The sequence below is a fragment of the Haliotis rubra genome, unplaced genomic scaffold, assembly GCF_003918875.1.
Source record: "Haliotis rubra isolate DU_JTF1 unplaced genomic scaffold, ASM391887v1 Scf2, whole genome shotgun sequence".
In the NCBI taxonomy this organism is placed as follows: domain Eukaryota; kingdom Metazoa; phylum Mollusca; class Gastropoda; order Lepetellida; family Haliotidae; genus Haliotis; species Haliotis rubra.
Genome location: NW_025766002.1, coordinates 6,224,528 through 6,241,635, shown reverse-complemented (window position 1 = coordinate 6,241,635; position 17,108 = coordinate 6,224,528). Strand labels below are relative to the sequence as shown.

At 39.6% G+C, this 17,108-nt stretch overlaps 1 long non-coding RNA gene across 2 annotated transcripts; it reads right to left on the bottom strand.

The window, feature by feature from the left end:
• Positions 1–12,244: 12,244 nt before the first annotated feature.
• LOC124275428 lies at positions 12,245–14,921 on the bottom strand. Of its 2 annotated transcripts, none has more exons than XR_006898281.1 (2): positions 14,409–14,921; positions 12,245–12,654 (listed from the first exon to the last, which is right to left on the bottom strand). It is a non-coding gene; the product is annotated as an uncharacterized LOC124275428 (long non-coding RNA). The 2 variants fall into 2 exon arrangements; XR_006898280.1 differs by lacking the exon at positions 14,409–14,921 and adding an exon at positions 14,152–14,321.
• Positions 14,922–17,108: the final 2,187 nt, after the last annotated feature.

The window sequence follows — 17,108 nt, the reverse complement described above, 5'->3', positions numbered from 1 at the left end:
GATCTATTGGTTCATCCACACTCCGATCAACTCCATTGGTCTCCGCTGACGTATCTACATCAATCATTAACGGCTAAGGGTTATTCTTTATGTGTTGCCACTGCCATCACTACAGCTCATCGTTCTTCTACCAGGTCACTCTACGATGACAAGTGGAAAAGTTTTGAAGCTTATTGCAGGAAGAAGGGCATCTTGTCTCCTACTACGGCATCCCCCGCAGATGGTGGCAGAATATCTTCAACATCTCCGGACCTCCAGGAAACTTAAAGGATCAACTTTATCTACCTATCTGGCTGCCCTTAACACAGTTATTGCTACAGCCTCGGGTGTGAAGATTTCCACTGTTCCTGAACTCCAGTCTCTCCTAAGGTATTTCAAATTGGCTGATCAATCCCAGAAGTTCCGGCCTCCAGCTTGGGATCTCTCTGTTGTACTTGCTCATGTCAGTTCGGCTGAATATGAACCTTTGAAAGATAAAGACTTTGAACATATCTCCTTCAAGACATTCTTTCTCTTGGCCTTGGCTACAGCGGCCCGTATCTCTGAGTTACATGCTCTGGATGTGTCTCGAGTACGATTTGAAAAGACTGGACATGCGAAAGTTTTCCTTGGTCTGCGGTGGGATTTCCTGGCAAAGAATCAGTTACCAGGACAACTGGATCGCATCTTTACGATCCCACCATTGTCTACCATCTTGGGACCAGAAGACACGGAAGATCTTTCCTTATGCCCAGTTCGAGCATTGAGGATTTATCTAGCTGCCTCGCAGGATCGTCGAAGACTATGTAAGAGACTGTTCATCCCTATATCTACTGCCTCGACTTCGGAAGTCTCCCGTACTACCTTGGCTTTTTGGATGAGGAACTGTTCCCTTCAGTCCATCATGGAGGGCTGTTTTTGGAGATCGGATATTGTGTTCTCCTCACACTACCTACGGGACCTCTCACTGACAGATGTGGAAGGACTACATCAATTCGGCCCCTTGGTTCTGGCACAGCAACTGTCTTCGGCCCGTGCTCGCAGATAAAGCAATCCTTCTTCGGTCGGTTCTGCTCTGTACATAATAAAAGATATCGATGTTATCCTTATCTTCGTACTTTTTGACCTGGGTCTAGACCCTTCTCACCTAGAGAACTAGGACGTGTTGGTACTGTCACACCATGGCGAGAAGACTATGAGGCAAGTCCTGTACTACATGTAGAGAAGGTCGACATTCCGCTTACTGACCTCTACTCTTTGAGCAATCACGTCAGTGAAGTGTTGATCCCGATTACCTGTATGGTTTTCAAACCTGCTCCTAAGTCCTTTCTCACCTTTGGTAAGTTAGGGAGATTGGTACTGAACGTTAAACTAGTTGAGCAACCGGGCTATTCCTTCTTTCACCGCCTTCCAGCGTGTGTCTGTGGGGGATAGTTTCGAAGCAGGGACTGTCCAGATTAAGGTCCTGGACTTTAATTCACTTGGGTCACCTGATAAATCGTGGGCTGGCAGGGCCTACTTGCCAAACTGCATCCTTTTGCTTGTCAAAAGTTGCGGCTGAAAACCACATTAACTCGGGAGCGCCCACTCCTTAGAGTTTTTGTGCTGTGTAAGCCAAGGGGTTACCTCAAAAAAAACCAAAAAAAACAACAAAAAAAACCGTTTTCCCGGTGGTAGTAGTAACCGGGTAATCTGCAACCCGCCTACCAACCGTGGCATTATGCATACCGTGAGATAGGATAAGTTAAAAATTTGAAAATTTTATAATAAATTGTATATTTATATACTTGTCCCATCTCACGAGTTAGGACCCACCCAACCTGCACCACATCACAGATTACTTGAAGCTCCAAGACGAGAATGACAAGTAGAGGTGGTCATGTGATCGTTTAGGCGAGCCGCACGCTTTGATGGATGATTGACAGGCATTGATGTTGGGGTGCAGGCAGAGGTCAGGACGGGTCAGAAGCCAGTTAGATTTGACTCAACTTAGCTGACAGCACGTTTCCACACATGGTCGTAGAAGAGAGAGATGGTGCATACCGTGAGATAGGATAAGTATATAAATATACAATTTATTATAAAATTTTCAATTCTTTGGTAAACATTGATGTATGAATTGTAGGAAGGAATGATAACTGTATTTTTAATAACATTTTTCCAAATATCAGGTCAGATTTGAAGTAGATAGTTATAGTCTAATTGTGTCCCTCTTATTTTGTATTGTATCTTTATCTTATCAAAAGGCATAAATCCATGCTCATCACATACATCTTTTACTGTCAATAAACCCTTATCCGCCCAGTGTCTACTATAAGTGTTTTTTTGATTATGATTGAGCCATAATGGTTGTGCAAGAATGTGATCAGTATTGTCAGAATCAGCATTAACCTTTTTGCAATAATTGTTCCATGCTTTTTAATATCTTTCCAATAAGGGTTTTCAATGTTAAGTATTTCGTGAATATTTGCTCCATACTTGAAGATATCATTATAAGGTATATCAAAAGGATTATTGTCGGATGATTTTTTACAGTAATTATTGTCTAAGAGTGGATAATTTTAGAGCTTCAAGAAATGTTTTTATATCAACCATACTCAGTCCCCCTTCAGCCTTTAATCTTTTCATTGTGATTCTTTTTATTTTATCATCATTACCATTCCAAATGAATTTGAAAAATATCTTTTCAAGAAACTTGCTAAAGCAATCTGGAGGATTAGGCAATGAGCTTAAAATATGTACTACTTTTGAGAGGGCTAATGTTTTTATGACAGTAATCTTTCTTATCAATGTTCCCAAGGTTATATGATCAAGCTGGATTGTGTCAAATAGTTGTTTTATTTAAAGAATGTGTTATTGCCATCGATTTCAAATAGGAATAACACACACACACACGCACGCACACACAAACACCTAAAAAAACCACAAAATTATGACAGGGTCATAGGTAAGTTTCTAATAACAAAAAATTGCACTCGACTGATTTTTATGTCACTGGGTGAACATTGGTTGATGGTAACTTAGTGGTAAATAAAATCATCACTGTTTAACCAAGTTCATGGTCAGCACAGGTATGGATGGTATATAGTGCCTAAATGCAAGAGGTAATTCGTTTAGAGTGTGTGATGAAGCATTTGTTGATATTTAGCAATTTCTAGAGCCAACAAAGAAACAGTACATTTTTAACCATTTACAATGATCCACTCTTATATGAACCCATGAAGATACGGGTTAGAGTTGATCTTCAGTAACCCATATTTGTCGTAAGGGGCGACTAACAGGATCAGGTGGTCAGGTTTGCTGACTTGGTTGACACGTCATCTTATCCCAATTGGGTAGATCGATGCTCATGCTGTTGATCACTGGGTTGTCTTGTACAGACTCGATTATTCAGAGACCGCTGCCATATAGCTGGAATAGTGCTGAGTGTGGCATAAAACTTAACTCACCTACTCACTCTTATATGTACCCTGAAATGAAAACATTGCTGATGCCTGGATTTGTACCAAAGTAGGTAAAATATCATATTTTTTCACATGTATTGTCCTAACAGACTCATTGCCAGATGCAAAAGAAGGAGAAACCCATGACAAAAAGGTTATTACAATTTGAGACACTTTTAAGAAATATTATAATGGTAAGCATTCCTTTATGCTAAAGGAACATGTTTGCACTTGGTGATAAATAATTTTACTTTTCAGGAAGGGGAGAACAGACTCCAAACAAGAGTAGATGTGATGACACCAAGATTCTGTAGGTATTAGCTGATGGGTATAGTATATGGGACTAATAAACTCAAGATGAATCATAATTTGGTATGCAAATGCTAAGTATGAGGTTGTGTCAGTTTCTCATTTGGCTTCAGATATGGCATTTTCTCACGTCATTCATTTTTCTGAAATGGTTTATTGTCTCAGTTGATAAATGCTACATTTGTACATACATTGAAGAATATTTGTGATACTCATGAAAATGTGTAGGGGGGGGGGGATACTAGAAGGTACAAACTGTAAAAGAACTGGAGCTATAGGCCTCATTTTGTGATCTTGAGTTTGAACAAGAAGGGCAGCTAACTGCATATCTATTGCACTGTCTCAAAACCACCAAAATGAGATCAGTCTTGAAACATTTTTAAAAGAAACATGAATGTTTTGTTTTGTAACAGTGTAATGATGCAACATGTTACATCTTGGTGCAGAATAGAAAAAAGTGGATATGTAATGTCCGTTTAAGGGAACGTTCATTATTTATGGCTTTTGTTACATTGTTTTTTTTAATTTAATTAATTAATTAATTAATTAATTAATTAGTTAATTTATTCATTAATTATTTATTTATTTATTTATTTATTTATTTATTTATTTAGGCACCACCCTATTTTGAAAATAAGATGTGATGCTTCAGAAAAGTTAGGGTATAGCCATCAATTTAATCAACCTGTAGTTACAAAAACATTTATCCACTGACAGTTTTACAGATACCATAACCTTTTCTCTATTCTTTATGAAAGAATATGTTGATTAAAATGTGATTGGACTGAAATTTTACCCAAAATAATTATTCCTCTCCTGCTCAAACTACACAATCGAATTACATTTTGACTAAGAATAACAATTCTGTTATATACCAAGATGACATTTACACATCAAGTAAGCTTTAATTACGAATAATCAGGAAGAACCCGAATGTCAAAGATTCAGACATTTTTCCAACAATTCAGATTGCTAATTGACAAAACTGAAAAAGGCCACATTAATAAGATTTTGGAATAAATGTTTTATGATTTTGAGTTTATTGTAATGAATAAACACTTCCCCTTGCCAGATACTGATAATTACAGCTAAAATCTGTTTGTTTTGTTTGTAAAGCAACTTTTAATGCATTTTAAAATTTGCCTTTTTTTAGTTTGACTGTAACTTTTCCTAAATCTTAGTTTACAAACTTTCATCCATTCACAATAAATAACGAATGTATAGGCCACACAACAATCAATTATTACTTTCACTTTTCAAAACACCTGTTTTTAATATGGGCAATTATCCTAATCAAAATTCAATGATGTTTTCGTTTTGGAAATGTTAAATGCTTGCTCTATCAAATCATAAAGGTTATTTTTTGGAAAGAGTTGAGAATTTTATTTCAGACAAAATTAATTGGTAGAAATAGAGGGTGGGTGGGTTGGTTGGTTGGTTGGTTGGTTGTTTTATGCACAGAGGGTGGATGGGTGGCTTGGTTGGTTGGTTGTTTTATGCACAGAGGGTGGGTGGGTTGGTTGGTTGGTTGTTTGATGCACAGAGGGTGGGAGGGTGGGGCTGGTTAGTTGGTTGGTTGTTTGATGCACAGAGGGTGGGTGGGTGGGTTGGTTTGTTGATGCACAGAGGATGGGTTGGTTGGAGGGTTGGTTGGTTGATGCACAGAGGGTGGGTGGGTTGGTTGGTGGGGGTTGGTTGGTTGTTTTATGCATAGAGGGTGGGTTGGTTGGTTGGTTCTTTTATGCACAGAGGGTGGGTTGGTTGGTTGGTTGTTTGAAGCCTGGTTGGAGGGTGGGTTGTTTGGTTGGTTGGTTGGTTTGATGCACAGAGGGGGTGGGTGGGTTGGTTGATTGGTTGTTTGGTGCACAGAGGGTGGGTTGGTTGGTTGGTTGGAGGGTTGGTTGGTTGATGCACAGAGGGTGGATGGGTGGGTTGGTTGATGCACAGAGGGTGGGTTGGTTGGTGGGTGGGTGGGTGCATGGGTGGGTGGAGTGGTTGGTTGGTTGGTTGGTTGGTTGGTTGGTTGGTTGGTTGGTTAATGCACAGAGGGTGGGTTGGTTGGCTGGTTGGTTGATGCACAGAGGGTTGGTTGGTTGATGCACAGAGGGTGGGTGGGTGGGTTGGTTGGTTGATGCTCAGAGGGTGGGTTGGTGGTTGGTTGGCTGGTTGGTTGGTTGATGCACAGAGGGTGTGTTGGTGGGTGGTTGGTTGGTTGGTTGGCTGATGCACAGAGAGTGGGTTGGTGGGTTGGTTGGTGGGTTGGTTGATGCAAAGAGGGTTGGTTGGTTGATGCACAGAGGGTGGATGGGTGGGTTGGTTGGTGGGTTGGTTGATGCAAAGAGGGTTGGTTGGTTGATGCATAGAGGGTGGGTGGGTGGGTGGGTTGGTGGGTTGGTTGATGCACAGAGGGTTGGTTGTTTGGTGGGTTTGGGGGGTTTGGTTGGTTGATGCACAGAGGGTGGGTTGATGGGTTGGTTGGTTGATGCACAGAGGGTTGGTTGGTGGGTTGGTGGGCTGGTTGGTTGATGCACAGAGGGTGGGTTGGTTGGTGGGTTGGTTGGTTGATGCACAGAGGGTGGGTTGGTTGGTGGGTGGGTGGGTGGGCTGGTTGGTTGGTTGGTGGTGGGTGGCTGGTTGGTTGGTTGGTGGGTTGGCTGGTTGGTTGATGCACAGAGGGTTGGTTGGTGGGTTGGTTGATGCACAGAGGGTGGGTGGGTGGGTTGGTTGATGCACAGAGGGTGGGTGGGTGGGTTTTGGTTGGTTGGTTGATGCACAGAGGGTGGGTTGGTTGGTGGGTTGGTTGATGCACAGAGGGTTGGTTGGTTGATGCACAGAGGGTGGGTGGGTGGGTTGGTTGGTTGATGCTCAGAGGGTGGGTTGGCGGGTGGGTTGGTGGTTGGTTGGCTGGTAAGTTGGTTGATGCACAGAGGGTGGGTTGGAGGGTGGGTGGGTGGTTGGTTGGTTGGTTGGCTGATGCACAGAGAGTGGGTTGGTGGGTTGGTTGATGCAAAGAGGGTTGGTTGGTTGATGCACAGAGGGTGGATGGGTGGGTTGGTTGGTTGGTTGGTTGGTTGATGCATAGAGGGTGGGTGGGTGGGTTGGTTGGTGGGTTGGTTGATGCACAGAGGGTGGGTTGGTTGGTGGGTTTTGGGGTTTGGTTGGTTGATGCACAGAGGGTGGGTTGGTGGGTTGGTTGGTTGATGCACAGAGGGGTTGGTTGGTGGGTTGGTGGGCTGGTTGGTTGATGCACAGAGGGTGGGTTGGTTGGTGGGTGGGTGGGTGGCTGGTTGGTTGGTTGGTGGGTGGCTGGCTGGTTGGTTGGTGGGTTGGCTGGTTCGTTGATGCACAGAGGGTTGGTTAGGTGGGTTGGTTGATGCACAGAGGGTGGGTTGGTGGGTTGGTGGGTGGGTGGGTGGTTGGTTGGTTGGTTGGTGGGTGGGTGGCTGGCTGGTTGGTTGGTGGGTTGGCTGGTTCGTTGATGCACAGAGGGTTGGTTCGTGGGTTGGTTGATGCACAGAGGGTGGGTTGGTGGGTTAAGGGTGGGTGGTGGGTGGTTGGTTGGTTGGTTGGTGGGTGGGTGGGTTGGTTGGTTGGTTATTTGGTTGGTTATGATTTTAAGGAGGGGTCACCTGTTTTCTTCTGGGAGGTAGGGGTAGTCGTGAATTTTGTACACATGTACCCAGGCGGGTCAGCAATTTTGTACATAATTATATTTAAATTATAAATATACAAATTAATGTGAAGGCGAGGGAGGGGGCATAATTGTAATTGTACATGGGGGGTCACTTCCTTTGTACATAAATTTTAAGTTACTCAGATTGTACATGCTTCTCCATAAAAATCATCAAACTCCTCTCCCCCCTCCCCCTTGTGATTTTTGTTGGACTAAGTTTGTACTGCCAAAAGTAAATTAGCTTGCTAATGCTATTATTATCGCATTGAAACTGACTGTTGCTATTTTTTAACAAGCATAAAATATTAACTGAGTTAATGTATCTCGGTTGATGTATAACACAGTTTCCCAAATATGACCAAATATTGTGATGGAGGTACATGACATACATTTATGGTAGTTCACCTTGTCCAAGCATTCGTTCACAATGGTACAAAAATCTTATCAAAACGTCACACTTATAAAATAAAAAAAGGTTGTTATCCATAAAAAATTGTTCAATATAAATAAAAACACTTCTATCTTTTTGTACTTCAGAGCAGTCACATATTACCTCGAGAGGTTAACCAGAATGCAAATCAACAGCATATGATGCTGACCAAGTACCAGGAAGAGGTGTCCCCATCATGGAGATGACAAGTGATGACAGTTATCTTGATGGACTACAGGAATGATTCAAGTGCATTCATTATGCAGTTTACTGATTTGTATGATGTATTTTGATAATTGTTTTGGCATTCTGATGTCAGCTGAGTAACACCTCCATAATGGAGACAAATTAAGGAACTTCTGTTTTGAAGCAGTAAAATAGTCTCAGCAAGAATTGTTATTTATTTTGCCAGCAGAACAGAAGTTTCCATTAATTTTCCCACACAAACATTTTGTGCTTTTCTGTTCCCCATTTGTGCTTATTGTCCTGCTGAACAATTGGACCACCTTTTCAGTGACATTTTTTTTACACTGCATGACAATGTGTGATTTATAAGTATGATTTGATATAGTTTGATGGTTTGATATTAGTATATGTGGCATGTAGTAAACAATGGAATAGTAAAGTTATGCCATATTTCTTGTATTTCATGATACTGGCTGTTATATTACTTTTGTGATAGTTAGTATTTAATTAAGGCTGCACATACTGGCAACTACGTCTCTGCATGTCTGCCATGGAAGGCATGTAAAACTGTTGCCCTTTGCCAGAACGAAGAAAGTTTTATATGTGTAATTCATGATATGTGAATAATGTCTTACATGTGATGTTACATCTAACTATTTAATGTGTATGCTGTTAGTCTTAGAAAAAAGAAAATTACCCCATCTTGAAATATTCAGCTTTGTCAGTTTTTGTTGCTCCAGATTTTGCCATATTTTGTTTCTGGAGGACATTTTGTTAAATGTAGTTACGTATCATGGGTTCATACCAAATCATTTGATAAAGGTAATAATTTATAAACAAGATGTGCAGCCCAGTGAAACAGTGTTGTTTCCATAATAACTACAACACAAAGATTAATGAGATTATTCTTCATTAGTCCCGGGAATTGTTTTGGTAAAATGTTCATGTCACAAGACAACACAGGTTCTAAGAAGGAATTCACACATGCATAATTAAACATGACATGTGCCTTCTTCTTTCAAATGGATACCCTGTTCTTTGAAGGTTTTGGTCATGATCATTAAAGTTGATGTCAGTGTTCATGTAGCTGTAAAACATGTTTCACTTATTATTACTCATATATGATGCAAGGTATTCCTTATTTTCATGTCTGGTTATAATTACTGCCATGTTTAATGTTAGTGCTATGTCAACATTCAGGGTGACATTTGAGGTGATTGTGAGTGAGTATGGTTTTACACCACTTTTAGCAATATTCCAGCAATATCACGACGGGGGACACCAGAAATGGGCTGTACCCATGTGGGGAATCAAAACAGGGTCTTCTGGGTGATGAGCGAACATTTTAACCACTAGCTATAGGCTAAACCAATTGTTTGTAAGAGTCTTTTCAACAGACATAAAGATATGTGTGTGAACCAACTTAATGAGTTCGGTACTACATATAATTACATTTCATAGTATTCTTCTTGCCTGTCCCATTTCAAGACAGGCTGCTCTGTATTTTAGTAATAAAACATCTTTAACAAAACTAATTTCTTTTTGTCATTTTATGGGGAAATCTGACAATGGTCAGTTTTTATCTGGTCAGCTGATGCTCTACAACATTTCTGAATACACAAACAACTAACACCATGCAGGATTTGATGGATGTCTATACTTGGACAGAAAATGTCCACTGTGACATGTTCACCTTGCACATGCTTGTCTATGTTCAGCTGCATAAACTTATGTGACGCCTCAGGCATTTGTTTGACTCCCTACCCCAATGCAAATATATAAAGTTGATGCCCTTGATTGGGATGTGACTGGTATGATACTGATAGAGGCATCATAACCAACTATCTCTCATTTCACACTATTTCAAAGATGTCCCAAATGTTTAAACTTCTGATATCTTAACAATCACATAACACATTTGCATCTTTTACCTTTAGTAAACTGTGCTAAAGGTGTCCTGTATACATTGCTTCTCATGCATACTGTATAAGCACACCTATATTTCAAGTTTAGACCAGACCAATTCTATTTCTTGTTTTACTATCCTCCAGTTGTATTTTTTCCAGAATACGAAAAGAAATAAAAGTGAATTTTCCCCGCTCAAAAAATAAAATCCTAATGTTTTTATTGGTCAAAAATGTAAACTTACAAGAAATTCTTCTGAGGACAAAAATATGTAAAACAAGAAATACATTGGTCTGGCCTTATTGATAAAGAACATGGCACATAACCCAAGAATTGATTACCAAACACCAAATTCAGTTCCAACAGGGATTCCTGCAGACAACCCACCACCCTGCTAAAAGACTGAGTATGGGTTTACACCACTTTTAGCAATATTCCAATATTATGGCGGAAGACACCAGAAATGGACTTGAAACATTGTACTGATGTGGGGAATCGAACCGGGCCTTCGGCATGATGAGAGAACACTTTAACCACTAGGCTACCCCCACCCCACCTAAAAGAGTAGAATTCACACTCTCTCTAATTTTCTAAAGTTACACACTCAACCAGAAGAATTCACACTCTCTCTAATTTTCTAAAGTTACACACTCACCCAGAGAGAGAGAGAGAGAGAGAGAGAGAGAGAGAGAGAGAGAGAGAGAGAGAGAGAGAGAGAGAGAGAGAGAGAGAGAGAGAGAGAGAGAGAGAGAGAGAGAGAGAGAGAGAGAGAGAGAGAGAGCATAATTTTGTATACATGGACATGCACTTTGACTGTTATTCACATTGTACGTGCTTCTCCATAACAATCATCATCACTCGATCCCAGCCCAGCTATACATTATGAACGGTCCCTTGCAAATTTTCGATCGAACTTTTAACAAACATTTGAATATTGCTATATTTTCTTTAATATTTATAAATGGTAACTATGGAAGGAAATGCTGTTTTTGTTATGTTGTAGGGGAAAATGCACTCTCATTACACGCTATTCAACTTTACACGACTCAGCTGAAGTAAAGACACTTCCGTGTTCAAGAGAGAAGTAGTGCGTACGAAACACGTATGACGTGGTCACATAAGCTCCGCCCACTCATGTTTATTTATGATTTCTGTGCACTTAAGCTAATTAAGGCTTGGTCTTTGTATTGAACAGTCCTGAGGCGTTCTTATTTTAACAGAGACTGTGGCAATGTGAAAATAGGAAATAGTCAAAATATGCAACACGTTTATTTTATACAATAATAGAAATTGGGAATACTAGTGTATGGAATGTTAAACTTTCTTTTAATGAATAAAAGAACAAATGGCGCACTATAACAACATAACCACAATATCCAGCAATATAAGAGTTACCTAGTTTCTTTTAGATCCAACAGCGCTCATTACCACCGACTTACTCTGGTCGCATTTCTAAGGTACTTCAAAGTGTATATTTGGTGTATGATGTGAACCAATGTATATCCAAAACGAATGGACCCGTGAAGATCAGTATATATTTCCATATAGACATTCATGAAACTTTAAATGGATAACAACGTATATGTCTCTGATTGTCTGCGCAAATATAAATATCACGAAAAAGTAGTTAGAACCATAAAACATTATTCAGAAAGAATGGTCGACATCTTATTTTGCACTTGTAAGTCAATCACAGATCGTAGTCAATTACATATCCAAATTGAATTATACAACAAGACAATAGCTAGAAAACAAACATGACATTTACGAACCATTCTTTATGGTCGTGTGATAAACTTTCAACTGGTTATTTGTATTCTGTAGATTATGTCTATGTCCTCGCACACACGATTTTGCAAAATTCCTGGCCAAAAAGTAGAGTGGTTGAGCAAAAACACTTCCTTAATGGAATCTCCGATCTCGGAGCAGGTTTAGGTCCACACAAACAAAGTTCAGTGTTAAGATGTGCACTCCTTCGAATTCCTATTACAGCTCCTGTGTGACAAACTCTGTTAAAAATACTGCTTCTTTGTTATAGTCATCTGGTCCAGGCCGCTGGAGGATAAGCTGATGTTTCAATTTGAATTAGTTGTTAGTCGGATCCTTCCAAAACCATCCAAATTCCGAATGCTAAGATCCCTGCAATCACAAACTTTTTTGCCTCATACAATTTTAGCATTAGAATTTTTCTAATATCCTTGATCGACCTCCCAGTTCGGATGTCAATGCCAGGAATATTACTCAGTACTTTCTTTAGATTTATTGGGTTATCAATGATCACCTTATTGATGTAAACATATCTTTCTATGCCTCCAGCAATAAGTGTTCTTTTGACCACCCAGCAACAATTCTTCCTGATATCCCACGTCCCTTCATTCTTAAACTCTTGCCACCACCCTTTCATAGCCATCTGGTGCAGTTGGATGTATGAAGGGAAATATAGTGTGTAGTCTGGCTCGCCCTCTTCCCTGATGTCGTCCATTAGGGCGTTATTAGTTCCAGGTACTGAAAACCTCAACCCTTTTCTTTCCTTTGGCCACCAACTGACGTATGTTCGGTCTGCCAGTTCCGGTGATACAGGTGCGTCACACCATTTCTCACCCTTTGGCCTCCAACTGATGTACGTTCCGTCTGCCAGTTCCAGTGATGCATGACCAACGCGTGAACCATCGGGCAGCCAGATGTATACAGTGCACTGTGGTGTACTTTTAGATTGTGTCTTTCCCATCCTGCAAATATTAAATTGATCATTATGTATTTGATTTTATCATAATAAATGATTTCCGAGCTGTTTACATAATAACACAATACCTTCAACGACAGCTTTATACGATACACAATGGTCTACTGGTTAGGTTATCTTTTGTATATTATGTTTGCAATCCTGCAAAGTTTAGTTGTTCAAGGTGTCTGAAAAGTGGTTTGTAATGTCTCATCCTCAACTAAACGTAACCTCTTTGAACTAAATTGATAAAGTCTTTCTAGAGCAACTCCTATCTAAACCGGTACAAGGAGTGATATCTGAAGATTTTGTAAGCTTAAATGTGAAAATGTATCAGGCATATTCATAATAACTACCCACAATTATTTAAGTCGAATTTGAGGGATTAATAATGTTTTGTGTTTCTGTGTTTCCTCAATGCTACGCCAAGCAATGTTCAAGCTGCATGACGTACCATTACACAACATTTTACAATTAGAAGCTTAATTTAAGGTAACTTTCACCTTACCACAAACAAAACAAGAAGGAAAGCCTGTACAATCAACAACTGTATTATAAAAAAGTACTAAGTTTACAAAACGCCACAGAGAACAGCGAAATATGTTCTCGATACTATGTGTTTTGATCTGACACGAACACTAGTTCAGTTTACTATTCTATTTATTCCCCAATAAACGCTTGGTACAAGTAATCGCAAATGAAAAGGCCTTGGTATAACATTATATATTTCATACCCTAAAGATAAACTATCTCCCCCGGAAAATATACAATATCATCTGGATATAGTATAAGTCAACGCAAAACGGGTACAAAATACCAAAGGAAATATCCACAGGGGTGTTACCATTGGATTGTTGGTGTATGGTATGGATGTGGTATTCACACGTAGATGAATTATATTCCATTTGGAAAGAATTTAGTACTAACTTGATTTCGTCAGCATTTCATAACTTGAACCTAATGTACCACACGCGGCTATCTAAGTAACACACAAAGCAGAAGTGGTTATTTAGTTTCGTATCACTGGGTTTATATTTACTGTTAAAAACTATTTCCTCGTTCCTGTGAATGTATCATGCTTAATATAGTCCAGCAATCGAGTTGTATTCAAAGCCTGTATAAACTCTACAAAGATTGTGTATTTCATTCCAGTCAGTAATGATTAAGAAACTGTATTATTGAAAACGTACTCGCTTTAATCACATAAACAGCATGCAGCTGAGCATTAGACGTTAAAACAAGGATATGAAGTCACTTTATTGTGTCTGAGTTGGGTAGCAATGTTAAATTGCAGCATGGTATCTGAGTAGGCTGACGCTTCAAGCCGCTAGAAGTAAGGATTACTACTTGCAGTCACACGCAAAGCTATATGAGTAGAATATTCTTGAACGTGACGGTAAATTCCAGACTTCTGCAACCTCACTTGCTTATTATGTACCTCAGTATGTGTTCGCCAGTTTACGCAAAGTAATATTTACAGCAGCATTATAATGGTGGCACCTACCTCCGTTTGTATGTAAAACATTTGTTACTTGGAAAAGACAGATGTTCACTAAATCTCGTTAATTTATTTCCGGAATAGTGTCGCCATTATAACTCGTCATAGTTGTGATCGTTGTGAATCACCCTGAACGTAAGTTCGTGTCCAAGGCATAAGTTATACCTAATAGTAATATTAATTTATTCAACATTGTACGAGTAAATATAGACATTAAGAATTTGAATTTTTAACCCACCACAAAGAAACTTAGTCAGGCTTACCTTGAATGTCCTACGGTGTCTGGCCAACTGAACGTCTGTTTGAAATGATTCGGTTCAGTGCTCAGTTGCTGGTGATTCGATTATTACACAACTCGTTTGTGCTATTTTGAGCCTATCGTGTCAGGCGGTTGTATCCTATAACAGTGAGCATTGAGTCATTTACACACACACATGTACTTTTAAAATATGTATTGTGCTGACGAATGTGTAATGGGAGACACCACCAACATTTTCTCGCTAGGTGGCACAGGTGTACACGTCGGTACAACGCGAAAGCGCATGTCAGCTTTCATAATGGCTCGTATCGACGATTACGTCGACCGTGGTGCAAACATGCCGAGATACTGCTCTGTTCAATGTTGTAAAAATAATATAGGGAGACACAAATACCCCACAGACCTTGACTTGCGACAGAAATGGCGCGTTGCCGTTAGAAGAGTTGATGCGGATACGAAGAATCTGTGGAAACCAGGAACACACGATGTCGTCTGTCGGTCCCACTTTATCAATGCTGATTTCGTGGGTATGTAACAAGTACAAACAAGTGTGTAACAAATACAAGTGTGTAACAAGTACAAACAAGTGTGTAACAAATACAAGTATGTAACAAGTACAAAATATACAAATAGTAAAATATTCTGGAAAAGTAATCTATTTTAATATGTCTTGTCTTATGTTCCTGTTTGGAATCAATTAATAACACCTTAAACAATAATACAATTGTCAGTGAAAAGGTTTACATTTTCACAAGTCCATGATTTATTTATAGTCACCACTGGGTCATGGGTCAAAAGTAGCCAAGTCTTAATGAGGTCAGGTCTGCTGTCTTGTCCTTGGTTTTTATTGGCTGAAGATGTGCAGCATCTTGCTGTCTTTCTCCCAACCTGGCAAGGTGGTTTGAAAGTCATGGGTGGTGGATTGTGACTTTGGTGAATTACAGGTTAGTTACATTTGGTTTTATTTAAAAGGAATAAACTACAAAAATATGTTTAATTGTTGAAAGGTTAATTCAGTATTTCTTGTAACTGAATCTATGCAATTGGTGGAGGTATATTTTGACCTATGGTTAGAAATTGTTGGTGTCAATAATTTCACTTACAATTGATTCAGATTAATGTTTGAGTCCAAACAGTTTGTACGTTTACTTTGCTGGTGAGAATTAGCATTTCCATGCTAATTAAAACATACATATTATAGGTTCTTGGTGTTTTGTTGGTGCCCCACAACATGTGGCCAGTTTGAAGCAAGTTGTCCCATAGATGGTAAGACACGTTGATGTTTCACTGTTTTGAAGATGCACAATGTGTTCCATAAATCATAAGGATCTTAATATGAAACTGAACCATTAATTTTGTGATGTCAATTTGTTTTGACTTATTTTTATTTGTTCAGTGGTAGAGCTGTGATTGTTAATTATCTGAACAATGTGCAATGAAATGAATGAATGGGATAAAATAGGTATTTTGATGGAATGTTATATATTCATATACATTGTTTCAGACTTGTATTATTATATACAATCTACAGTAATAAAAAGGAACTTGCAGCCTCAACGGAGTTGTGTCATTGTGAAAGAGCCATCCCCGTTACAAATTTGGAGCCCCCAGTGAGGAATGTTGTGAGCTGTGAGCACCTTGTCAACCACCCTGGACCACCGCTTCAGAGTCACCGTGTGAACTACCACCAGAGACTGTGAGACCATGACATAACCATGAACTTGTGATAATGTGATTGCCACCCGTACTCCCTTTAAATTCAGTCGTATTTCTGAATACATTGTTTGGGAGAGAGACAGTAAGTTTCCAGGCTACCGACATGTTATGCCTGTGAGCTATTTATTGCTCCTGACTGTTTCAGGCATGTAGCCTTGTACCAAATTTTATTCATGTATTAGTGATATGCTGTATGCGATTTCTTGAAAGTGTGATTGTATTTTGAGGCTGTATGTATTGATGTGTTTTTGCCTTGATTTTGTTATATTTTAGTTGTTGTCATGTGAAATCTGTGTCATTCATTTTAGACAAAAATCCAGACTAAGACACCACTTTGACATGCTTAACTGATTTGCACCATACATTTTTCTAGACACTGCCACTTGCTAGTACTTCTAGTGTGTAGACAAGGTTGACACTCAAGATGTAGGTTATCACTTAAAGTAACAATTAGACTTAGGTATTGTTTAGGTTTTGGGGTAACTTCATGGGGTTATGTATTATTCTGGTCTTCCTTGCTGCAATATTTTGGCTAGGGTCTGGTGTGTGGTCTAGAAACATGGCCTCAATGGAAGAGGAAGATGTTAAAATTCTAGTAAAAACCATAGAGGAGATGGGTGTTAAGCCTAAGGCTGATAATCCTGATGTTTTTAAACGTTGGATGACAGATTATCTGGCAGCTCAGGGAGTGTCTCCTGCTCCATCAGCATCAGTAGTCCCTTCTATCACAGTTAACCAGCCGCCTAAGATCTCGACATTTATGGGTGAGACAGGCAAGGGTGAGGTGTCATATGCTGTTTGGCGGTATGAAGTTGATCGGTTATTACATGACAAGGAGTATTCTCCTTCTGTACTTAAGAATGCTATCATTCGGTCGCTAAAAGGGAAAGCGAGTAACATCATGCTTTGTATGAGTACTGATTCCAGTGTGGATGAGTTGTTGTCAAAGGTTCACAGTATATATGGGACTGTACAAGAGAAAACCTCT